The sequence below is a fragment of the Vipera ursinii genome (assembly GCF_947247035.1).
Source record: "Vipera ursinii genome assembly, chromosome: 6".
Taxonomy (NCBI): domain Eukaryota; kingdom Metazoa; phylum Chordata; class Lepidosauria; order Squamata; family Viperidae; genus Vipera; species Vipera ursinii.
This window is the reverse complement of record NC_139515.1, coordinates 51,338,275-51,364,786: the sequence shown is the minus strand read 5'-3', so window position 1 is coordinate 51,364,786 and position 26,512 is coordinate 51,338,275.

Genomic DNA, 26,512 nt, shown 5'->3' with positions numbered 1-26,512 from the left:
TTCTTAAATAATGGGAAGCATTCTTGGCTGGTAGACAAACAAGAAGGGGTGCTTGATAATACCCTGATGAGGCTGTTTGTCATTTGGCTATAGCTTTTAAATAAAGGGGGAGCAAAATTGGATAGCTCTCAAACAAGCAGGCATGAAATAGTCTAATTCAGAATACATTTAATTTAATTAAATGATGTTGCCTTCAATCTTCCAGGAAAAGCTAATACAATTTTAATGCAATAGAGATAAACATGAAGCAATTTTTTAGTGTGAATACAATGCCATTTATGTGATGTATGGCAAGGCAAAAAGTATAGCAATTATTTTTTTAAAAAAGAAATGTTAGATCCAGCTTCTATTTGCGTCTTTTTTAATGGTGTGTAATGACAGATTAAAAGGGACGCGGTGGCTCAGTGGGTTAGGACGCTGAGCTTGTCGATCAGAAGGTCGGCAGTTTGGCGGGTCGAATCCCGAGTGCCGCGTCACAGAGTGAGCGCCTGTTACTCGTCCCAGCTTCTGCCAACCTAGCAGTTCGAAAGCATGTAAAAATGCAAGTAGAAAAATAGGGACCACTCCGGTGGGAAGGTAACAGCGCTCCGTGCGCCTTTGGCGTCTAGTCATGCCGGCCACATGACCACGGAGACGTCCTCGGACAAACGCTGGCTCTTCGGCTTTGAAATGGAGATGAGCACCGGCCCCTAGAGTTGGAAACGACTAGCACGCATGTGCGGGGGAACCTTTACCTTTACCTTTAATGACAGATTATATACTTTACCAAATGGAAATACGTTTTCTGTTTGAATTTCCTAGAATGTGATTAATGGGCTGAATACTGCCCACAGCTCTAACTTATTCTGGATGATAATTATGAGAATTTAAATTGCATAATAAGTATTAGAATATCAAAATAAAGGCAAAATGGGTGAAATGATTTGTAACCTCTTCCTGTTGGAAGATACACATTTCGGCCTCTTCTAAAAATTATATTGCAAATAGAGATTTCTACCTTCAGGTTTAATAGTATATTCTAGAATGTTGAAATTGCAATTAGAAATAAGGTACAAAACTGATCTGATATTAACAATGAGTAAAATGGGACAATTCTTTTTAGTTATATCCACTAAGGTTTTACTGATATATCACAGTTAACATGTTGAAAAAGGCATAAGAATACAGTACTAACATCTCCAAGTTGTTCAAAGTTTATAATCTTAAATTTGCTAAGTATGTTTGTCTTTCTAGCCAAACTTTATAAATGCAAGAAATCTACTTCTCTAGCTTATCTGACATAACCAGTTAAAGTCAGAGATGGGGATCTTAAAGTCCTCCTACATTGAAATTTTCATGATATATGTATAACTTGCATTTATTCATTCAATTTTTCTTATCAAATGCCATTATCTTGGTCTTCCAAATATTATTTTTATTCCTCATTATATCATATCTAGCATGTACTGTAAATTTGGATTGTCAGCCAAATGTTGCACATTCATACATAAATGCTGTAAATAATGAAGTAAATATCAAAGGTCTTTGTCTTACTTTTGCTCATTGCTGAACCTTTCTCCAAGTTTATTTCCATCATATGTTGTTTTTCATGCATTCAGCAAACAACCATCAGCTGCATATTCTCATAAAATATTCTATAATTCAACCCTTTTATTTCACAACATGCTTTATCTAAATCAACATACATAGAAGACCTTTCTTTCTCACATTCAAACATTTCTAAATGACCTGCCACAGAGCAAAAATGTACTCTGTGCATCATTGCCTGACAGAAAACCACACTGCACTTCCAAAATGTTGTTTATTTCATTTTTATCATTTTTATCCTGTAGAGCAGAATTCTACTAAACATCTTGTTAGGCATATGGTGTTAGCCTACAATGTTGGGTTGAAAATATATTAACCATAATGCTATGACTTTAAGAAGTTAATTGGCCAATGGGTGTGTAAGTGTTCTCATGGCCATGGGAGGAGGCTGGGAACGTAGCTTCTCTCTCTCTCTGAATTCACTGATCTCTACTATTACTGTTTTTGCTCTGCTGTTGGTTTACTACTGTTGTAAACCTGAACTGTGTATTGACCTCTGCACAACAAATTCCTTAACACATCTTTACAAGGAAATGTAAAAAAAACCTAATCCTCCTGTAGTTTCTGTATTCCCTCTTGTTATCTTTCCCTTTGGAAGTATGCCTCTATAGTATGCCTTTAAAACTTTACAGTATTGATAGGCACAGGAGATAATTTGTATGTATATGTTAAACCAACTGCCCAGCCTGCTGCATAGGTTAACTCCATCAGTGGTGGGATCCAGCCAGTTTGTACCACTTTGGCAGAACCGGTAGCTAATTTTTTGTTGCCCAGGCCCAGAATGGACTTATGGAAGTGCTATCCACACTGAGAACCAGTTGTTCACATATTTGAATCCCACCACTGAACTCCATCCATATTCAGACTGTTCTTCAGCCACAGTTCTCCAGCGTATGTATAATTTCTTTTTCATCAGTTACTTCATGGGCACTAACATTTGCATTTAGGTAAACTCCACTCTTTGGCATATATTCTGAACATTAATTAGATTCAGTTAATGGCAATTTTTATTTAACTTATTTTATGACATCCTTCCACACTGAGCCAATGAGGCATCCTAAGCTGGCATGATGCCAAGCCAACAGCAACAGTGCAACCTTGTTCTATTAAGCAACATTTAAAGACCTTTTAAATTTCTATAGAGATTGAAGAGAGGATGGATTAGCAATGTTTCTTCAGGCCACAGGCCACAGATAACATTTGGGAGGTGGGGACAAGGCTAGGGAAAAAAGATGGAAAAAGTAGACCAATCATTACAATTCACAACATTTAAAAGAAAAGTACTTCACAGTTTGTCATGTGTAAATTAGTCAGTGACTTTAAAACTTTGTGAAGTTGTCTAATAAATAGTGGCTCCAAATGCAGTAAATACATTTCACAATGTTTAATTGGAAAGATAACACTTCCTAAGAGAGAGAGTTTGCTTTAAATATCATTTTCTCCTTAAAAGGAAGCTGAATTGAAATTGAAGTAACTGAATCAAATTAACACACATCATGCATTCACTTAAAGTTCACACCTGCAATTTAACAGGTTTCTGTGTGCTCTCTATATTTATCTGACTGCAAGATTTTTTTAAAAAATACCAAAGATTTTTATCCAAAGAATGAAGCAAAACAAATAACAAACAGTCACCAACATTAGCACCATTCCAGTTACTTAAATTTCTGACAGGTGTTGCATTCATTTCATGAAAGTAGAGGATTTGTGAATGTAATTCCTTTTGAAGAGTCTCATCTGCCTTTAAACTGCAAAATATGAATAGTAGAAACTTTTTGAAAGAGGAATTTTAGGAATGCACACCATAGCAAAGGTCTGCTTTGAAATTGGCATATAGCTGTATATAAAGCTATGTACCATTGACTCCAGAGGAATGTGACTGCTTATTTATGTAGCTTTCCAGAAGCCTGTAAAGTTAGATATGGTTGATTTCCTAATGTGAAAAAACAGAGGGTGGCTGAAATCACCACAACTGATCTTGCAGGAATGCAGCTGGAGTGCCTGGTAATGTGATTGGCATGTGTGGCAAGTTTATCTGTCTGCATTTTTCCTGAAGTTCAGAAAGAGATAAAGAGATTGTGACTTATAGATGTTCTTCCTGAAAAAGCCATCAGAGTGGTTCTATCTCAACTCTCCAAACAGTCCCCAAAGAGAGTCAAAAACAGGTTTTCAAACACCACATGAAATGCCTGCAAAGACACTTTTAATTTAGCTAAACTTCTTTTTAGATGGTCACAAGGAATTTCCACCTTCTTCTTTATTCTTGATGGACAAAATGGGGAGCCATCTTATCCTTCTTTAAAAAATTGAATTCATCAGAAGAATATTCACTGAGAGGGGCTAGGCCTTTCGCTGTTAAATGCTACTCTCTTCTGTGAAATATAAACTTAGAGGAAACAAATCAGAGTTTATTCCATTTTTTTAACCATGTGAATGGACAATTTCAACAAATGCAGTATCTAAAAGTTGGTCATTTGAATTATAAGAAAATGATGTGCGGTTATGAAATTGTCCACTTGGAAAATAATACGGATTTTTTTTCCTGATCAGTTTTATTGTAATAGATTAAAGTACATTTAATGGGTAGACAGACTGGGACAAATATGAAAGTTAAAATCTTTGAAGGCAGAAGAGTCAATAATCAATCATATGAATACTTTAAGGGAATGAATGACAAGATAACTCAAATGGATGTAAACAAAGAGCTCTATAATAATGCCATGAGAAAACATGTAGTAAACATTATTATTGCCATTAAGTTGAGGATCCTTCCTAGGGAGCACAACTCCAGAATGATCTATCCCCAATCTTACCCTTCATGTTCTCCAGTGGTGCATTCATCCCATTGTAATTGATTCCATTCATCTGGTGGTCTCAGATGTATGGTGAGACAAGGTGTCAAATGACATATGATGACAATAATTGCTTTAGACCACAGGTCTGCCACCCACGGCTCCGGAGCCGCATGCGGCTCTTTCAGCCGTCTCCTGCGGCTCCCGGTCCTCTGCCATGTGCAGTCCAAAAAAGTGGGACTAAAAAAGTTCAAACAATCAATTCAAATATGCAGGGTAGGTGTATATCTCGCCTTGGCTCCACACTTCAGTCAAACCCTGTTCTGCGCATGCGTGCATGTACGCACATGCGCACATATTTTTTGCGGCTCCCAGTTTTTCCTTTTGTGAGGGAACCAGTTCCAAGTGGCTCTTTCACTGTTTCAGGTTGCTGACCTCTGCTTTAAACAATTCAAGCAACCAATAAGGAAAGAGTGTGATCTTTTCTCAATATTCAATCAAGGACAGGGCTTTTTTCCAAACATCAGGGAAAATACATAAATGACCTACAGTATTAAAAAGCAAGCAACAAATGAGACAAAAAGACCCATCCATCCCTCCAGAGTTTATAGAGTATGTGATATATCAAGATGTGCCTAACTAAATAAATGCATAAGTTATTGTATTTCAGTACCAGTATTAGCAATAGTAATAGCAAAAACACTTAGATTTATATACCACTTCACAGTGCTTTATATCCCTCTCTAAGTGGTTTACAAAGTCAGCATATTGCCCCCAGCAATCTAGATCCTCATTTTACCAACCTCGGAAGGATGGAAGGCTGAGCCAACCTTGAGCTGGTCAGAACTGAACTGCTGACAGTCAACAGAATTAGCCTGCAATATTGCATTTGAATTGCCTCAGTGTTTCTCTCAAAGGGTCCTTGCAGGGCAGATATGATCCACATTTTCCTTCTTGGGAATAAAATCTTTAAATAGGATGTGAAAAACATTAAAGGTTCACTGTTCTTAGTCTCATATCTTAATCCTACCTCACCCTGCTACGGTACTTTCCAGAGATTCAAATATGAGTTTTTATTCTTTGCCTGGAAATAAAAATGTGAGTTTCTGAATAGTGTTTTCTCATTTATATGCTTTTCCCTTATAGCTGCTGGCCATCCATTGTACAGTAGCATTTATTTATGCCCTGTTGAAGTCACAAAACAGCATTTCTTCTAGAATGGTTCATAACTTGAAAAAAGTATAACGTTAACTATCAGAATTCAGATGTACTTGAATAGAACATCCAGCAGTTACTGAGACTGCCACGTAATTGGATATCATGACCTCATAAGAAAACACCACTTGTGTTAATTCTTATTTAAATAGCCTGTGCAGTTGATGTTCTTACTAATACATATTCACACAAGAACTTAAATTTCATTTGTAGAAAGCAAGCTGCTACTTTAGTTTGCCAAATTCCAACTTGTGTGATGAGACAAGCAAGGCAGAATGACCTGAAATTCACTTCATGAGGAACTTGTATGATTTGCAAATAGAGACCAATATCTGCCAGTTGTAATGGAAGAAAATAGCATAATTAGTGTGTTTTCCTCAAGTAGCAATTATGATTACTGAGGACAGACAAGACCCACTGAACCTAAAGAAAGACAAAAGGGAGATGAGGAAGCAGAAATAAACATAAGTTTAAACAAAAAAATAACCAATATATCAAAGAGGTCAGGGAAGAGGTCATGTACAAATGTAACATTAGGGCTAATCCACATTATTGATAAATTTTAGATATTAAATAATGTGCAAAATGTCAGGTTTTTATGGAAACATATAGAAGCCTGCACTGGAATATTGAGATTTTAAATACTAAACAAAACAACATTCAGAACAAGGAATATATTAAGCCTAAAGAACTTAAGTTACAATATGCTCAAATTAATATTTCAGTTTCCTGAAACTTTTCTTCTGTAAAAAAAATCTGTTTTTCTCTTTCCTTTCTGGGTTGATTTACATTTATTTACTTATTTAGATTTTAGCACATTCTTCAGTCATTTTATTGTACAGAGAGTACAATATGTGATGACAGAGGATATGGGTATTAACTGGTTTCATTTATTTTACATTTCTCAGTCACTTTTCAATCTTGGCTGCCGGCTGCCCATAATGGCTCCATCAGAGAAGCTAAACCATGATTTCTTTCCTTGGGATGCAGAAGAGCTCAAGGTGGCACTAGGATAGAAATCCCTTTAATGAGTGTTTCATGATTTTATAATTTATTACATGTGGACTGTAGTCTATATTTTTCTCCCTTGGACTGGCTTTATCCTCACCCACATTTCTTGGTTTCTCTTATTTATTTATTTTTTAAGTTTAAAAAGTGTCAATGAGTATTTCTGTGTGTGTGTGTGTGTGTGTACATGTATTTATGTATTTCCTCAATGTTTTTCTGGTAATTTGTAAGCAAAATTTGAAAAAAATAAGAACACTGGAAAAATAATTCATCATCAATGCAGTACTTCTCTACACATTTATTTGGGAATAAGTATCCTTGCACAAAGTTAATGCTGAGTAATCATAGATAGATTTGTATGGAAAACTCATGAAGTAGAAAGTTATATGAGTTCCAACTTCCAACTTTTGTTATTATCCCTTGATACTTCTTTGTATTTGCTTTTTATTTATTTAGTTTATTGTAAACCACTCGGATTCACTTAGGTGAGATGGGCAGTGTAGAAAATAGATAAATCAATAATTAAGTAAATAAAATAGCAATAGGAAAAGTTCTTATTTAACAGTAAGAAATTTGGCACTACTTCTCTTATACTTTTAAGAATGTAAGCATCCAAATGCCATTGAAATACATTTTTTTACTGAAGTTAATTAGCTCTGAATAATTGCCTATCATCAATGTTTTAACATATTTTTCAAGCCTTCCTATTTTACGATTAGTAGATGTCTGTTTTGGATTTTGTGCAATAGAGGTATCAGAGGCCCTGCATTTTCAAGACTTTATCGTTACCATCAATAATATGCGACTGAATTATTTTAGCTGCCCTGTGTCCATTGTTACTAAATAAAGGCTTGGATGGCAAGCAAAAATACAATTTTTTAGGTTAAAACAAATACATTTGGCCTCCATCAAAGTAAAAGTTGCTTTGATGTGCATTCAAACATAACACAAAGTATTGCATAATCAGGAAAGTTAGTCCAAAAGCATGTGAATAATTGATAAACTACTTTAACAAAAGCTTTCTGATATTTTTCCATATACAACCCCATATACTCTTGGGGTTGAATGCAATTTCCCAAAGCTTTGAATAAGATCCTCAGAGTCCTCTGAAATTGCCAGTGAAGTATGATTTTTAATGTGAAAAAAACTATTTGTCCTGCTTGGCTGATTTTTTTTTAAGTATTTCCATGTTAGCAAGTTATTTAGAGGCCTTTTACTGAAAAAAGCTTGACTGCTCCTGATGTGTATCAAATCATATAACTTTAACTGTTAGTTCTAAAGACAGAGAGAGAAAGAAGGGGCAAATAACAACACATACTTGATGATATCATCACAGAAACTGTGACTTGTGAACTTGCATCAAATGTCATGGCTTATGAATATAACTTTGTACAGTACATAACAAAAGCACTTTATTTTAATGTTACCATATACCCATCATCATTTTTAGGTTGTGTTTGTTTCAGGTGCTCCTTTGGTATATATCGGGAAAATGCAAACATTCAGATATTAATTCAAATAAAACAGGTTTTTTTATTCAAACTTTTCTTGACAATAATTAGTCTTAAAACAAATAGTAAAAAAAAACTTGATAGTAAAAAGCTCAAGGTTATTAATAATTTTATGTATACAGCTTTTCTGTTTTAGTAGATAGCAAGTGATTCCTCTAGCAGTCATCTTTTTGCAGGTCCTGACCTGAAATATTTATTTAGTTATTTATTTAATTAGTTTTATATACCGCCCTATTCCCGAAGGACTCAGGCCAGTTTACAGGGCAAAGTTTAAAAAACAATATAAAAGTTAAAATAGAAATAGAATTAAAAATATGTGTATATAAAGCAACTTTCCCTCCTCCTCTATATTTTATAATACTCCTCTTATTTAAAATTTCATTTTTTTTCTTATTTGTATTCTTTTGCAGAAATGCATCTGAATATTCAGCAGATGTTTGTCCCTAGATCCCATAAATACAAGTAGTCATATTTGACTTTGGCTGTCCCAGATCAAGCTTCCAGTAAGAGCAGGTTGGAATGTGTTTTAAGATTTACCAAGGATATATCTTTCTTTTCCAATATGTTCCTCTTATTTTCTGCTTGAATGCTATAGTTTTACAGCTGAAAAATGAATAACTAATCTAGATGTCAAATACAGCAACCTGAATGGAAACTTTTCAATTGTCACCTTGAATGCTTTTAAATTCTTGTTCATATAGAAGTGTCAACTGGGCACTCATAACTTCTAATAAAATGAAATTTGAATTCTATCAGTAAATAATTGTTTATTTTAAAAAAAATGCAAAAGCTTTGATTCAAATAGATTGTCTGTCAATCAAATCAAGCTTAATTTTGCCCATACTTTTAATAGCTTAGCATATTAACTTTGTATTATGCTAAAATGTTATTTTTTTTCTAGGCTAATGAATATGATGATGCATACACACTGCAGGCAGTGGTTATTGTATTAGGAAGGGCATTTTACAACTCCAATACAGAAACTAGGAAGAAAAGTGCTTCTGGCTGAATTCAAAAATATTCCAGCTGTTTCTGTCATCCACAAACCCAAATTGATATTCACTTTGAAGGAACTGCTGTGTTTATTATCCAGGTTCTGTTATAAAAGGCAAATACTTTGATATAAATAAAATATACACATTATGGATTTTTTTAATTATCAGCCATATTGATAACAGAGTTGTGTGGTTGAAATCAGTGACATGTGCTTTATCATAGAAGTGTAGTAATACAGCAAAAACTATTGGAAAAAGGTATTGAACTTTTATACACTTAGCATTCTGTCTGTTGCTTATTGGAATATCACTCGTGATATGTTTTCTTCACCATTACAACTGTTTTTTTAAAAAAAATCATCAGTTGTAAATCTGAAATTAGAACCAGTTTCATCTCTAACATTACAGCATCAGGTTATGCAGTGAAAAGAGATAAATTTCAATTTTCAAAGGTATATTCATCAAACAATAATACAAACATGTTCTCTTAAGTAAAGTTTAATATTCTCTCTTATGTACAGTTGAAATGAAATTAATTCAGGATGGCTGGCATGAAGGGGCTTTGTATATTGTTCTGTAGTCATATCTGACGGGTTGACTGGTGGTGATTTTGTCTAGGCCAGGGATGCTCCAGATGTTTTTGGATTGGACCCAAAAGTGCCTATCACTGTTGGTACAAAGTTGTTCTCATTTTATTTACAAGTCTTTGTATTTTATTATTTTTTCCAGTTCTTTCTCTTCTTTTCTGCTGTCTCAAAGTCCTGCCATATCCTCTATTCAGCAAAATAATAATAATAATAATAATAATAATAATAATAATAATAATAATAATAATAATAATAATAGTTGTTTTTGTTGTTGTTGTTGTTGTTACTATTGTATATTTTATCTTTGAATTAATATTTTAGCATGGATATTTTAACTGTAGCATGGATATTTTAACATGGGAATTGTCATTTTTGTCACAGCTGAGTATTAAGGATTCATGTGGAATCATTACCAACTCCAGTGCAGACTGGCTTCCTGTTCTGAGGCATACATCAGAGTATAAGGAATTTCGAGATTTTGCTCTTAGTATATAGTTCTCTGCATCAAAATGTATTAAAAGCATGCATTTTGTGATGCATAATAGTCATGAATGCACACTTGTGGCATGCACTGTGTGTTGTTCTTTCAAAAGGTATATGCAGATATATGTATAATATATAAGCACAACATGTTTTGAACATTAATGTGGAGTATGAATTAACATGTGAACATGTTATATCCACTACTGATAAGAACCTAATTATTGGATTACAAAATGGATTTTTTATTCATAGTATCCTGTTCTGGTATTTTAATTTAGTGCAGAGCACTTTTTGCACTTATAGTACTCTCATGTTAAGACTAGTGTAAAAAAAAAAACCCTAATACTTTAAATGCTGATTTGAAAAGCATGATGTTATTGACATATATCTTATTATAATCCACTTTCCACATTTATTTACACTATTTACTCTATAATATAGTAATGTAATACATTATATCTTATATTATATACATCTTACCCAAGGAACTGTCTTCACATCAGCCCATGCCACCTGATCAGGCTGTTGTTATTCCTCACCAGCCAATGGATCCGGCAGCTGAGTTTGAGGACTCAGATGAGGAGGAGGGGCCTGGAGTGACATTAGAGTCAGAGGAATGCTCTGAGAAGCTCCAAGACTTATGGACGGACGAGGAGCCTGGCCCCTCTACTCACGCTCAGGCCGAGACACAGCTGTGCTGGAAGCCTGAGTTGGATAGCGATGAGCAACAGTTGGGACAAATTCCAGATGCACGAATGCACAGGAAGGAGAAGCGAGTAGGACAGAGGCATGCAATGGGGCAGCTCCAAAGGCAAAGGAGAAGGCATTAGAAAGCCACGCCTTGGCTGAATTATAAAAGGGGAAAGTGTGGGAGGTGCTGGTTGCTGAAGGCAAGCGTTCATGCTGAGGGAGTTTCTGTGGACTTTGTTTGTTTGCCTTGGACATTGACTCAGGTCTGTGAAAATAAAAGGGAGTGTTTTTTCTTGTGGTTCCTGCCTGTTTCTTGGAAGAGGGGTTTCTCCTTGTGAGTACAACAAGGACTCACGTAGGCTGGGACAGAACACAGGCAGGGTGACATCAGTTAAATAATTCCAATTGGTGGGATCCAGGAAGAGATCCTTCTCTACTGTTGCCCCCACCCTTGGGAACATTCCCCCACTAGAGGCGAAGTGGGTTCCCACTCTCCTATCCTTTGGAGCATATTTAAAAACCTAACTCTGCCACATCATTTGGGGCTTTGCTGCAGAGTGTGCAATCATGCAGCTGGTTAGCATCCTCAAGCCCCTCCCACACCTTTAATTAATATTTAATATTGAATTTTAAACACCTTTGCCACCATTTTAATTTTTTTATATTCAGTTTTTATGTTTTTAACATTTTTTTCCCATACAGCACTCAGAGACAGTTTGTAAATGTGATAAATAATAAATAAAAAAATCTGTGAATCTCATTTCCCAATATTCACTTTTAGATGTGGTAGGCATTATAAGGTCACAGAGTGAATTGTAATGCATAAATGAAAGCCTCATTAAAGTAATTCTAAATTAGTGTTGGTGTCTGTGAGATATAGTTACAAAAAGTGTTTTAGAAAATCACTGTTAGTCACATGTGGAAACATTAGTAAAAACATATTACTTTTTAATACTTCAAGTGTGAAGCTTTATCTCATTAATATTGTTTCCTATAGTAAAGTATAATGCTTTTCAATGGATTTTTTTTCTTTCTTCTTTCTTAAATTCTCAATGAAGCTTCAGATTGGCTTTGAAAGATTATCTTATGTTCATTGCAACTTTTAAGAAATGGAAGCTGAAGGGGACAAATTATGTTTCCCCATCTTAATTCAGCTGATGAAAATTCTTCCATCCCCAGAATAACCTTACTCAGTTTCATCCATACTATAGTGTGCTCTTCCAGGGACTTAAATATTTTTCTGAATTAACTACTAGACTGTCAACAGTAGACACAGTGTTTAACAGTGCAAAATGTCACAAGGAATAATCTAAACAATGAAGGCAGCCTTCGTTACACTAATGTGTGGATAATACAAACTTCTAATACATTTTAATCCCTACATTAATTGTTTGGGTAATGAGGAAGCCATTTTGTAATGGAATAGAAGAAACTTTTTCCCAGTAAAAAGTAAATGCCATGCATTCATCCAATTCACAAAATCAGTTTACATTGATAGCGTGATACATACATGGACGATAATGATTTTCTTCTCCTACCCATTCTGCCATTCTTCCATTCAGGTATCCATAAGGATATGCAGCTTTTAGATCATAATATACGTGCCTATCACAGCTGTGCTTACTCTGAAAATTATTTGGAAGAGACATTTAAGGAGTTGTACAGCACTTGTCTGTGAGTCAATAAACCATTTTTTCCACAGTTTTTCACAGTTGAAAAAAGTACAATTGCATTAAGAATTGCATTAACTTTAATGAGTGGATTTTTTAAAGCAATGGCTTCTTCTTTTTTAGGATTGTGCACAAATGTGAAAAGAATTGGGCTAATTCTTTGTCCAGCAAGGTCTGTGATACTTCCTATGGCTTGTTTGCCAACCAGGCTTAGGAAGTATCTCAGATCTTGCTAGAGAAAGTGGTCAGATGCTATTACTAACATTGCAGGCAGAAGCTTATGAAAATTTAAAGAAGCAACTACAGAGAGACAATCCAGGTAAACTAATGTCCATTGGTCCAGGGAAAGTTGATAGTGATTGAACACCTGAACAACAAGACCATCTACCCCAATATTTACTCTTATCTACTCCTATTGATACAAACTCTGCTGTTGGTTTTAGTGCCTTTTAAACACAGAATTTTCTCATTGTATGCTGTCTCTTTATTGGACATGAATAATAATAATAAACCTTTATTGTCAAAGTACAACATGTGTACATTGAGATTAGCTGAGCCTCTCCCCGTGCTCCCTCCCCCCAACACACAGTGACAACAAACCCTCCATCCTACCACACCATGTGAACCAACTATACCACACACCGGCCTCCCAAGTCAATTATGCATAAGTTCACAGAGATTATATCCCATTCAAAAGCCTAACAGACCACAGATAAAAGCTGTTTTTCAGCCTGTTGGTACAGCTGGCTATACTCCTATATCTCCTACCGGATGGTAGGAGAGTAAAGAGATACTGTCCAGGGTGTGAGTCATCGCTGAGAATTTTCCTTGCTCTTCCAAGGCAATGAGCTCTGGCAATGTCATCCAGTGGTGTCAGGGGACAGCCCACAATGTCTTGTGCTGTGCTCACTACCCTCTGTAATACTTTCCTGTTCGTGGCTGTCAGACCAGCATACCAAACCACAATACCATACGAGAGGACACTCTCTATAGTAGACCGGTAAAATTTAATTTAATTTAATTTATTAATATTTCTATACCGCCCTTCTCCCTGAGGACTCAGGGCAGTGTACAGGGCAAGAATAAAACACAGAAATGTACAAAAATTAAAAGATAATTAAATGCATGCCTGATTAAAATACAATTGCTACATAGTAAAAACCCCAATAAAAATGATAAAAAACCCCACCAATCCCCCCTCAGGCCAGGCCGGCTTGCTCGAACAAGTATGTTTTCAGATCGCGGCGAAAGGAGCGCAGATCGGGCGCCGTCCGGAGCTCAACCAGTAACTGGTTCCATAGCTCCGGGGCGCCCACAGAGAAGGATCTCCCCCTGGGGGCCACGAGACGGCATTCTCTGACCGGTGGCACCCTGAGGAGGCCCTCTCTGTGAGAACGCACAGGGCGCAGGGAGCTTGATGCCGGCAGCAGATATCATTAGCCGTTGTTCTACCTTGTTCTTCTGCAAGACCCTAAGAAAGTGAAGCCTCTGTTGGGCCTTTCTAACCACCTGGGTTGTGTTAACTTTCCAGGTCAGATCTTCACAGAGGTAGACTCCCAGAAATTTAAAGGAGGAAACTCTCTCCACACAGTCCTCCCCAATGTAAAGTGGGTCAGGTTCCTCCTTTTTTCTCCGGAAGTCTAACACCATCTCTTTCGTCTTGCCGATGTTTAGGTGCAAGTTGTTACTACACCATATGGATAGTTTTTGTACCTCCGCCCTGTATGCTGTCTCATCCCCAGCTGTAATAAGACCCACCACAGTTGTATCATCTGCGAACTTGATTATCGCAGTGAATGGGTCAGATGATACACAATCATATGTGTATAAAGAGTACAGTTAGGGGCTAAGCACACAGCCCTGTGGCGTGCCAGTGCAAACCTTCAGGGAGGTGGACAAAGGAGACCCGACCCTCACTGTTTGTAACCAGTCCCTAAGAAAGTCTTGAATCCAATCGCAGATGGCGGGGGAGAATTTCAAGTCAGACAGCTTCTCGATGAGAATGCTTGGCAAAATGGTGTTGAAAGCCAAGCTGTAGACCACAAAAAGCATCCTGACATAACTTCCAGGTTTCTCGAGATGCCTTGCTACAGAGTGTAAAGCAGTAGCTATGGCATCGTCTGTCGACCTATTTCCCCTGTAGGCAAATTGATGTTTATCAAAGTCCAGTGGGAGGCATGTCCTAAGATGTTGGAGAACCAATCTTTCAAAGCATTTCATGACTACAGACATTAATGCAAAAGGTCTGTAGTCATTCAGGCACTCAACTGCAGTTTTCTTGGGGACTGGGACAATGGTAGCTGCTTTCAAGCATGATGGTACACATGCCATTTGCAAGGAGATGTTAAAAATCCTTGTCAGGACCCCTGCTAATTGGTCGCCACAATTCCTGACCACTATCCCCAGCACCCCATCTGGGCCTGCGGCTTTGCTGGGATTCACAGCCTTCAAATGAAAATGAAAATGAAAATGATGTATCCCTGAATTATGGTTCTGTTATTAAAGGGCTCTTAGCTCATAACTGTCAGATTACAATATGGGATTAGAGAAGTACAAGGAAGATACATTCCATTCTTTTACAAATCTCATTACTGTAAATTGGATAGCACAGTGTAAAATATCTTTTTCAAAAAGACCCTTGTCCAAGAACAGTTGGAACTGACCAGAAGGTAGATGGCTGTCAAATTAATCCTGACATCCTGGGCTAGAGATATTGTACTGATTGGAAACAGTGTCTACCTCACTATATAAGTTATATATAAATTAATTTTGTCTAGAGAGTCAAATAAAAACCTGTTGCAGAATAACAGTACTGGTAAAAAAACAGAAAAAGAAAGTGAAGTGTCATATTTATCTAGTCTGGAAGACCTTTAAAACCACAGTAATAGCAGCAGAGCTAAAATTCATTTCTCAGACAATCAGTGTTGGGAACTATTAAAAAGGCAAGCCAGATCACAAAATTGAAATCTTGCTGGAAAAGGGGAGGGGGAAAAGGGGGGGGAGGTTCATAAAAAACTGCAAGCAGACGGGAAAAGATTCAAAAAAGGGTTTTGAAGAAGATATTATTGTTAATATTTAGTTTACACAACCAATGCATAAGAAGTAAGTTCACTGAAAGAGAAAAGAAGGAAAATCTGGAATAGTAATGAAGTTGAATGAATTATTATAGGTGCCCATGTATGTAACTAGCATGTAATTTTCTTTTTTAAGAAACTCACGAACCCTCTGAATTCCATTAAGTACCATAGTCTCCCTTTCATTATGGTATATTCCTTTCATTCAAAATCCTGAGCATTTGTCCTTTCTTATGCTAAAATCTTGTTGAATAAAGCAGTAGGTTGGAGGTTTTGTTTTGTTTTGCTTGTTTCTGGCTAAACAGATTTGCAGATTTTCATCCAGCTGGAACATTGCTTTCATTTAGCCAGTTGAAGATTCATTAAATACAAGCTTATGAAATCTTTATGTATAAACAATGAAACAAATGGAGTTATGGCAGAAGAAATTTGTTCTATAATATTGACTATAATTCAGTGCAATGCGTATTGAAGCCAAATCTCATTAGTTGTGTATATTTTTTTTTTGTTTGCTAAATTGAAGCTTATTGCATCAAGCGTTTGGTCCTATGAGGTTTTATTCTTTTTACTTTGATTTGGCCTCTGCATTGATGTTTTTCTTCAGGCCTGTCTTTACAAAATCCAGGATAAACAATCTTATCACATGGTAACAGACAGACCTACTCAACAAGCCCAGATGGGTAGAACAGCATATCACTCGGATTTATAGCAAAAAGTCATCATTATTGTAGAAAGAGATGACCTGCACTACTGCACATTTATGTGCTTGGTTGTCCACTGCTGCTGTGTTTATATTTGCCTACCTAAGATGCAGTAGAAGATTATTTTTGATCATGGAAGAATAAAAAGGTTGTTTTTCTTTCTAAGTATTAGTAGAACTATAAACATCTAGGTCTCAGGAATATTTAAGAACCTTAGAAAAATCCTCTTGCCTATAGTTATTAATCATGCTGACTAAAAATATTATCAAAGAAAATCTTGGGTGATGGTGAGTAGTTTGTTTTGGAAATTCTATTAACTCCTTTCAGATCAATGATTCCATCCTCTCTCCACCAACCTACAGAGCTTTATCAATCATTTGTCAATGTACCCCAAGCTGGTGTCATCCCAATCTATTAGTACTTTTGTTGGGATCTAAATTTCCAAACAGAGGTAAGAGCACCTAATATTATTAGTAGAAGTGTTTGTTTAGCTAATAAGTGAAGGTTCTTATCTATAATCTCATCTCTACTTAATAAGTCCCTGCTTTTATGCAGAGTACCTATTAGGATTGCACCAAGGAACCTGAAACAATTTATTTAGCAAAAAACAATGCATGAGCTTACTTGGTCCCATAAGTAGCCATACCCTCAAATAATTTTAGAAATGTTGAAAAATAGTACCTAGAAAGAAATAAGTGATAATCAATGAGATTCTTCAGATGTTTAGTTAGATATGAGTAGGATGAATATTTTACTTCCCTGTACATTAGAATAAGTAGCATAAATATTTAAACCATGCCATATGTTTTATGCCATGCCCATCGATATTTCAGGTCATTAAAACAACAACTACCATTGCTGTCAATAGCCTTAATTTTGTTAAAGGTGATACAGAGTAAGTGATCCCTTTAAAAGTGTCAAACTGCCAGCCCGCAGGCCGGATGCATCATGCCAAACCCCCGCCCACCCCATTGCCAGCAATGGGGAAAAAGTCGTGATATGTTGCATGATGTCTTGTGACATTATGAGTTTGACATGCCTGCTTTAAAAGTATGATTGGGTTTCCATTAATCTTTTTAGTCCTTATGGTGATTTATATACAGATGAAGCTAAAGTTGTGGACTGCAAAGAAAGCAAACTAATTGATCATTGAAGTAATCACCCCAGAGTTTTCTCTCAATGAACAAATAACCAGCCTCAAATTATCACATGTGAAGACACAGCTCTCTGGAGAAGGCTCTAATACTGGGAAAAGTGAAAGGAAAGAGAAGAGGATGATCAGTAGCAAAGTAGATGGATTCAGTTATCATGGCAATGAGTACACCATTGAAAGACTTGCAAAAATAGAATAGAGATAGATGATCATGCAGAAAATCTATGTGATCACAAGGATTCAAAGAATAACTTACTGGATTAATTTTAGAAGATAGCATTCCTTTGATTAAATACCCCATTATCAAGTTGAAGTGAAAACTGAATGGCATTAGGATAGTTTATTCTACCCTCTTTCTAATTAAACTGTTTATATAAGATGGCACCTTAATATTAATCTGGCGTTTTTATATAAAATGTATGAGGGCAATGAGGTGATGATACATTGAGGAGAGTATGAATTTATGCCAAAGGATTTTCCTAGATATTGACATTTAAGTTTATTGAATTTATATACCGCCCTTTTCCCATAGGAAAATTTGCACTATAAAGGAAGCATACAAATCTGTCTTAAGCAACTGATGGTAAAGAAGAAAGTCTTGAGTTAGTTTGGATGACTTGACTAAATTTTGTTTATTTGCCTGCCAATATGTTCTCTTATTTCAACCAAAACAGTCATTTATAATACAGATATCTGACATAGAACATGCTAGTAATAGGCTGATAGGATTAAAGTAAACTGAGTCATCTGTCTTGCCCTTCATGACATTGTAGTCAATTATGTTCAAAATTCACTTTGTGTATATAAGCTTTCTGATCAATATAAGATCAGATGGGAATGAGAAGTGCCTTCTTTGTTCTATGCCCTGGCAAGAAGGACATATTCCCAGTGGTGGGATTCAAATAATTTAACAACCAGTTCTCGGCAAGGGAGGGAGATGGGGGGTGCTGCCCTAAGGCAGGTGAGGGAGGGGGAGCTGCCCCATGCACCCCGCAGCTGCTGACTTTGCTGAAGGGCCCCTGCAGCCAGGCCTACCACACCCCGACATCTGTCGTGCCTCACCTGTATGGTAGTGACTTCTCCCATTTTCTCCTCCTTCCTCCTCCTTTGAACAGCCCTTCACTTCCGTTGCTGCTTTTTCAGTCCTGGAGTTTTGTCTGGAGCCTGTGCAGAGGGTCTTTGGAAATGAAGCCCTGCAGTGATCGGGTGAGGTGGGAACCATTCCCTTTGCTTTTGGACTGGCTCTGAAATGGGCTGGAAGGAGTGGCCCAAAGACTTCAATCTGGCTTTGCAGCAAGCAAGGGGATTGGAGGCACATGAATGCACACTAGTCTGGGGTCTAAAAAAACCGGAGTTTTTTTCACCCATGCTAGATTTTCACTGCCATACTGTTTAACTTTCTTTAAAGTTTACTTGATGCAGAATGCAAATCCACAAAACCAGATTGGAGTCCTTGGGCTGCTCCTTCCAGCCCATTTCAGAGCCAGTCCAAAAGTGAAGAAAATGGTTTCCATCCCACCCAATCACTGCAGAGCTTGGTTTCCAAAGACCTTCTGCACAGGCTCCAGGAAAACCAAGATCTGGGACTGAAAAAGCAACAATGGGAGAGAAGGGCTGTTCAACGGAGGAGGAAGGAGAAAGTGGGAGAAGCTCAAGGGAGACCTTCTCTGTCACCCTGCAAGCAGAGGCAAAGACAGCCTTCCCTTGTCTTCCTTTGCTTGCTGCCACTGTGTAGCATGTCTGGATCACCTGCCTTCCCCCTCTGCGTCCACTTGATGGAGGAGGTCTCCCTTGGGCATGGAACAGGGCATCAACTTCAGTCAGTGCTTTGGAGAACCTCCTCCATCACCCTGAGGATCCAAACAGCTGAAGGGAGGAGCCTAGAAAGAAAACCTTAGTGTCGGATTGTAAAAAAACTTGGAAAAAGCAGAGACGGAAAGGCCAGGAGTGGAGACTCAGATTTATCATAACTGGTTCGACAAACTCAACCAAAAATTAGGTATCGGTTCTGCCGAACTAGTGAGAACCATCTGAATCCCACCACTGCCTATTCCTGACCTTGTTTTCCCTTAGACATTTGGATATTTTGACAGCTCCTTGTTCTGTATCAGCCTGCTACCGGCCCTGCAGAAAAGGCAGGGACAACCCCTTTACAAACGGCAAGAGGCTGGAATTAAGCCTGCCAAATTTATTAACATAAAACAGAGCAAAACAAGGCACCAACCATGAAACAGGAGCTAGGAAACAGGAACTATACAAGCGGTTGCCTTCAGCAAACCAGCCCTCCCACGCATTCCCCTTTTATACAGTTCAGGGCATGGCTTCTCTCTGCCTCTTTCCAAGGTGCCCCATTGCCTTCCTCTGTTTACTCCTGATTTACTCCTGATTTACTCCTGCGTCGGGCGTCCTTGAACAGGGTCATCTTCATCCATGCTGTCTGGCTCACACAGCTGGGTCTCCGTCGTGACCAGGTGGGAGGGGCCTGGCTGAGGGCTCTCATCAGCAAGCTCTTCAATACCCCCCTCCTCCTCTGAGTCGTCCGACCCAACTGCCGAACCCACAGGCTGACCCTGAATCACAACACTCCTCTTTAAGGGACAGGTAAGAAGATCAGTGCCCACAGGTACATGTTTTTTCTGTTTTTTTCTCTGCTTGATACATTTGTAATTTTAAACCTGATATTAGACATATAAAATTTCATTTATGTATTGGACAACCATATAGATTAGTAAAAAAAAAGAATGAGACCTGGCTTGATAAGCTCCAATCCAAATGATTTCATATCAATTGGAGGACATTAAAAATGTCATAGTCTCTTTCCAAAATTTTCTTAAAGCATGACTAGTGCCTAGTCAGGCAATTGTTTGTCATCTATGTCCAGGCAAAATTTATAAATATTATTAATATCAAATTATTGATATTAAACTGTAGATATTACCTTGGAATTACAGGGAACATTTACTAATGAACAGTCCACGACAAGGCTTAAGCAAAGGATTCTGGATATAGAATTCCAAACTGAATTTACCAGAATTTCTAAAAGGTCTGAATTTTTACAAGAATCAGTTAAAGCAGAGTGATACCTCAAGTAAAACGTAGCACACAATTACTGCAGTTGTTTCACAGAAATACAGTTTGTACCTTAACCTATGCAGTTCTTGAGAATAGGTTCAAAAAGAGCCACTTTGCAGAAAGAATGTGGCCATACAGAGTTGTAATAAAATTGACTACTTGGCACCAAACGATTGGGCTATTTCATCCAAATTAATTATGAGACATTAACTAACAAAGTGGTCTACAATCAATATGGAAAGTTGCTGTATATTATTTGAGAATTCAGATTGTTGATCTATTGCCAGAATTAATTTAGTCCTTGATCACTTCATTCTATTTATTTATGCAGTCCACTAATAAAAGAGAGATGAATTAGCAGTATTTATCATTCGACTAACTATGTTTTAGATAAAAAACAAGTGACAAAATAATGTTAATGAGACTACCACAGTATATTTACAGTTTCAATTTACTGCTGAAGTGAGCTTTAGTGGAGGAGAAAATTCATGGATCATTTAAAATTGATTTTTGAGTTTTCTCATGCCCTGATCCATTTCCATATTTTGACTGCTGTAAAAATCTAGAGTATTTCGCATTCTATTCCACAAATATTTATTTTTGCCCTCATTAACACCTACTGTATTATAATATAATATAACATCGATCAATAGGTTTAATATATTTTTAAAAGTTAGTGGTCTTCTTTGTGTGGGGAGATACAGCTGGGAAAAAACAACAACCCTGAGTGTTATAGACTAAAGTAGGAGTGAACAGGGCCTTTTTTAAGTTTTCAAAGCTCCTTAGATTAATGCCACTGGTATTCAGTGGCAAAATAACAGTTTTGAAGTTATATCAGTTTTTACTTTATGTTTATTTGTTGTTTTCCAAAAATATAGGTGGAAAGTGATTCCTTAAGCTTTTTTTTGAGGCAAAACATGCCTGCACACCTTAAAACTCACCATCATGAAATATGAAAATAATAGTAATAATACAGTATTAAGTCCAGAGAAGTTTTCAGTAACAACCTCTAACAGACTTCTTTGCTGAGACAAATTTTGGGTGCTCCGTTTCAGGTGATTCTTATGCTTCCTGAAAAATGTGCACAGAAGATGGTGGTAAATGCCATCATTGTTTATCAGTGATTTCACACAAAATTCTATTTTGTTTCCTACTCAATACCTACATGAAAGAACTAAAAGGAGATACCCAGATACTCTGGTGATATTAATTTGCAAATAGTTTGCATTACTGTTTTGGAGATGAGATGGAATGCAGTGTCTGGTTAAACAGAGAGGGAGTAGTGGACCATGCTATTTCTATTCTCATTTCCTTCATATATATACAGTATGTCTTTAGGAGAGAAGAGTAGCTGCTCTATATGATTTAGAAATCTGCTCTTAATTTATTCCACATGTTCATACTTCTGAACCATTCTTGAAGGCTGGTAAAACTAATAATTCTATTTAAAATCATGATGATGGTGATGATGAAGATGATGGTGATGATGAATGATGATAATTGATGATCATGCTAATGCTAATGATCATGATTATAATGAGGCATATTCTGCACACCTAAAATCTGTTTTCCCCCCTGAGGCAACAAAAATAATGAGAAATAATCCTGCATAAGGAAGAGGAATTGGGAAGCAGCTGCCTATCCTTAAGATTTTTGCCTGAGTACACCCAGTATTACGACTCTGAAAAATGGACAGCGTGAGATCTATATAACAGAGCAGGTTTTTCTGGCTATTGAGAAAAGTGACAGGATGTGACTGCTGTGTAAAATGCTTAGCAAACTCCCCAGGCACTTGTAGTCAAAGCAATTTCATTTGCATTCTTGTTGTGTTGTGAGTGGTCATTTCCCCAATGCTATCAACCAACTATAAGTGGTGACAGCTTTACAAACCAGGACAGGATCTCCAACAGGAAAATGTAGTTATTTACCAGCTTCAGAAATGCATCTATTTGAGAGAGGGCTGGTAAATCATATTTTTCCCCCAGATTGTCGCTCAGAGCACTTTTGTCTACATGTATAGAGAGGTATTCAGAAGACCCAGCAGATTTTTCCAATACCAGGTCCCCTCTTCTATTTATATATTATTCAACACATATTTCCAAGTGCCAGTCTTTAGTTGAAAGAAGGGGAGGAAGATGATTTTGCTTTGAGGAGATTGCTAGGGAGTAAAAAGATTTGATCACCATGTTGGTTTTTTTATTTTATTATGTGTGTCAGTTTATTATATGTGCAGCCACAGGCCATTACACAATATTAATATAGAGCAAGATTCAGAATAAACAGCTTAATCTTTTTATAAATAAATACTGAATTATATGAGGTTGAAGTAACCAGGTAATGGCTGGTAAACCAGAGTCAATACCACAGAGTAAAAGCACCCTATGATAGCTAGTTTCTTAGTTCTAGAGCCATTCCAGAATATCTGCATTTGATTCAACAAAGGTATCCAAGGAGAAACTGTCATTTCTTCAAATCTCCAAATATGCTGATGCTTCAAAATGTTGAAGTACTGATAAATTAGGAAACTGTAATCTGCATGTTTTGTTTATGATCTTTTATCAAAATTTTGTGAATGTTTATTTTTACTGAAGAAGTTTTTCCAAAAGAAGAGAAACTGGTTCCTAGAGGAGGAAGCAAAAATTATTCAAAAAAATGTTCTGAATCACATAATTCAGAGTGGATTCTCACAATCAGCTTCCTAAAATATAAAAACAAGAAGGATAATTTTCTCATCTTTGGTATGCATACAAAATGCTGGATAACTTTGGATTCAAATACGTAGAGGGTTTTAAAGACTATATATCACAAAAACTCTCATTTCTATAATCTTTACCTGGACAAAGCAGTGCATCACAGGGCAACGATTTTTTGAAACAAGGTATTTCAAATTGACTAACAGAATGCCTCTAAACTATGAGATGGATGATGGATGGAAGGAAGGAAGGAAGGAAGGAAGGAAGGAAGGAAGGAAGGAAGGAAGGAAGGAAGGAAAGAAGGAAGGAAGGAAGATTTCTGATGTTCCCTGCCACCCTTTTGTAAAAAAAAAAAATCTTAATGATAAGCTGGCAGGAAGTTGGAAACTACTCCCATTCCTGCTGCTTTTTGGCCCACCTTGAGCCATTCTATCGCCTGTTTAGGTAAGGAAATATCTGTAAAACAATGATCCAACAGGCACAGGTTGTCTGGTATACAAAGGAGACTGGGCCTCTTCCTCTTGAGACTGATGGACAAACAGTTGGAACTTTGTTTTTGTATATAAATAACCACAGCATAATTAGTGTAGGCATAAAGATTTGGCAATATCTACAATGAAGGAATGGTTGATGAAGATGCTAGAACATGTTGGGGTGACCAAATTGACTTGCTTGATTAGAGAAAAAGCAACATGTACTTTTATTGTTGACTGGAAATCCCTTATGGACTTTTACATAAAAAAACCAACTTTTACGATTTGTGGTTTTGATGCTTAAATAAGATTATAGATAGAAGAGAGTCATGATGTAATTTCTGGGGAAAAAGTGAATTTATAATTGTACTTATAACTGTTGTAGAGAAGGTTGGAAGCCATTCTTTGTATCTTTTTTCTTCCTCTTCTATTATTCTATTATGTTTTCTTTCTTCCACTTTTAGCTTTTTGATTTCTTTATTTTTCATTTCCTTATTTGATATTATTTCGCATTAGTTTTTAATCTTTACATATTAAAATGATAGGTAGTTCTCTCTACTTTTCAACATACATCAGCCTCTTGAGAAAGAAATATTACAAATAAAAGCATAAGGAAAAAAGACTATGGGCAGGAGATCAAAGAAAACAAAAGAGAATATCACATGTCCTCTTTTCAGTATTGATGAAACATAGATTAATATGAGTGAGAATCACTGAGAGGGCAGCTAATAGATGGTAAATGAGGACAGGTGCATGATCATCATTCAAATAATTTAAATATTTGCAAGTACAAAAAGATATGGCACATAAAATGTTGGAAACGTTGATGAATATTTGTAGATGCCTTTTAACAGTACATTCATTGATATTTTTTTAAAATTCCATTTATATCCCGCCCTTCTCCAAAGACTCAGGGCGGCTTACAAGCTTAGCAATAGCCTTCATTCTATGTATATGCCTGCTTTATTAGGGCTTTCACACACACACCCCAAGCGGCATTATTACAAAGTCAGTTTATTGCCCCCAACAATCTGGGTCCTCATTTTACCTACCTCGGAAGGATGGAAGGCTGAGTCAACCTTGAGCCTGGTGGGACTCGAACCTGCACTAATTGCAGGCAGCTGGTGTTACTTAAGGAGGCATTCGCCCACTGCTCCACCAAGACTCTGATTGAATACATGTCTATTTCTACTATTTAATATTTGAAAAATATTAGTTATTCGTTTAAACATATTTGTTTGAACAACAATACATTTGTGTGGTTTTTTTATTTATACAGTCATTGTTTGAACATATAAACATTTATATTAAATATAAATAAAAGAACAGGAATTGGAAATCAACCCCCCCCAAAAAAAAATCAACAGCAGTCAAAACTGAATAACAAGAAAGGAAAAGGTAGATGAAGGAGGAATAAAAGTTTTCAAATAAGATACTGCATATTATTTGAAATATACATGTTGATTAAACTGAGATGGTGCCATCTATCTAAGGTGCAGAGGTGGGAGACGCTTGTAGAGAGGCCAAGTTAAAATCTATCAACTCTTGGAAAGCTTTTCCTCTGTATCTAAACTAAGTGACCCCATCAAGTTTCACCATACAAATATTTGTGAACTGTGACACTACAGCAGATTCAACTATTTGTAACAGGAGGCTCATTATTTTCACATGAAGAACTCTGTGTGATAAATAAGAAATTAAACAGTAACCTGCCAATCTGTACAGTGGTGAAGAATGTCAACCCAAGAGATTTTAATATGAGTATGTGGTATTGTTATTGTTATTTTCACTACAAAAGAAATTGTTTGTTTTCATCAGTTCTATGGATTAAAGTTAACGTACCTAATTAAAAGTGTAGCAGTGTGCTAATGACTTCAAAAAATATTTTTTGCATGAATATATGATTTGTACTTTCACCTCTTCCTAAACCCATTTAAAACATTTTTTTACATTTTATCAATGGTTTCAAGAGCTTAAAAATTACTGTCTTTGGAACTGGTATAAGGATTGGATGCACAAATGGAATGGAATAACTGCCCATTACCCCTTTCATACATTTTAGACAGTGTTTATGTCTAAATCTGAGACTTAGAAATAGAAATCTGAGAATTGTGGCAAGCTTATTTCAGAAGAAAAGTAAATAACCATCTTACATCAGTAAATTTCAAGGAGTGCAGATATTCCAAGTTTGCAAAAGGCTTGTTATAGTTGTCTGTAGAGTAATCTTTAAAACAATTAAAATGTTAGTAACAAAAAAAGGTGGCAATTTATCTTCTGGGGGTGGGAAGGAAATTGAGAACATCCTAATGTTTCTTTCACTGATTTTCACCCAACCTTCAGAGATATGTACGTGTGTTTGAATTTCTTTCTGTATTTTTTTTTATGTGGTGATCTACTATATAAAGCCTCCCTACTTTTTCCAGGTATTGAGGGGAAAAAGGAAACATTATTATGAGGAAATTGGTCTTCTGGAGCTTTTTTTAGATAAACAAGCAAGGATAGTCAGGAAACTACAAAATAATAAAGATGAAGGCAACCATTCATAGCCCCAAAGGGTAGTTTAATATGCCAGAAACACGCAACCTGGGGTTAACCTTGCTTCTGAATGTACACTTTTCTTCAAATCACAGTTTTTGGCAATACTACAACCCTATTTAACTTTTCCTTTACAAGTCCCCATAACACTGGATCCAGCATTACAATGTGTATATTCTCTGGGACTGAGAAATTATTACACTTGATGTCCCCAGAAGCAGCAAATTCACCATTTGCAAGTTTAGGGCTGCTTTTTTCCTCTTCTCATGATCA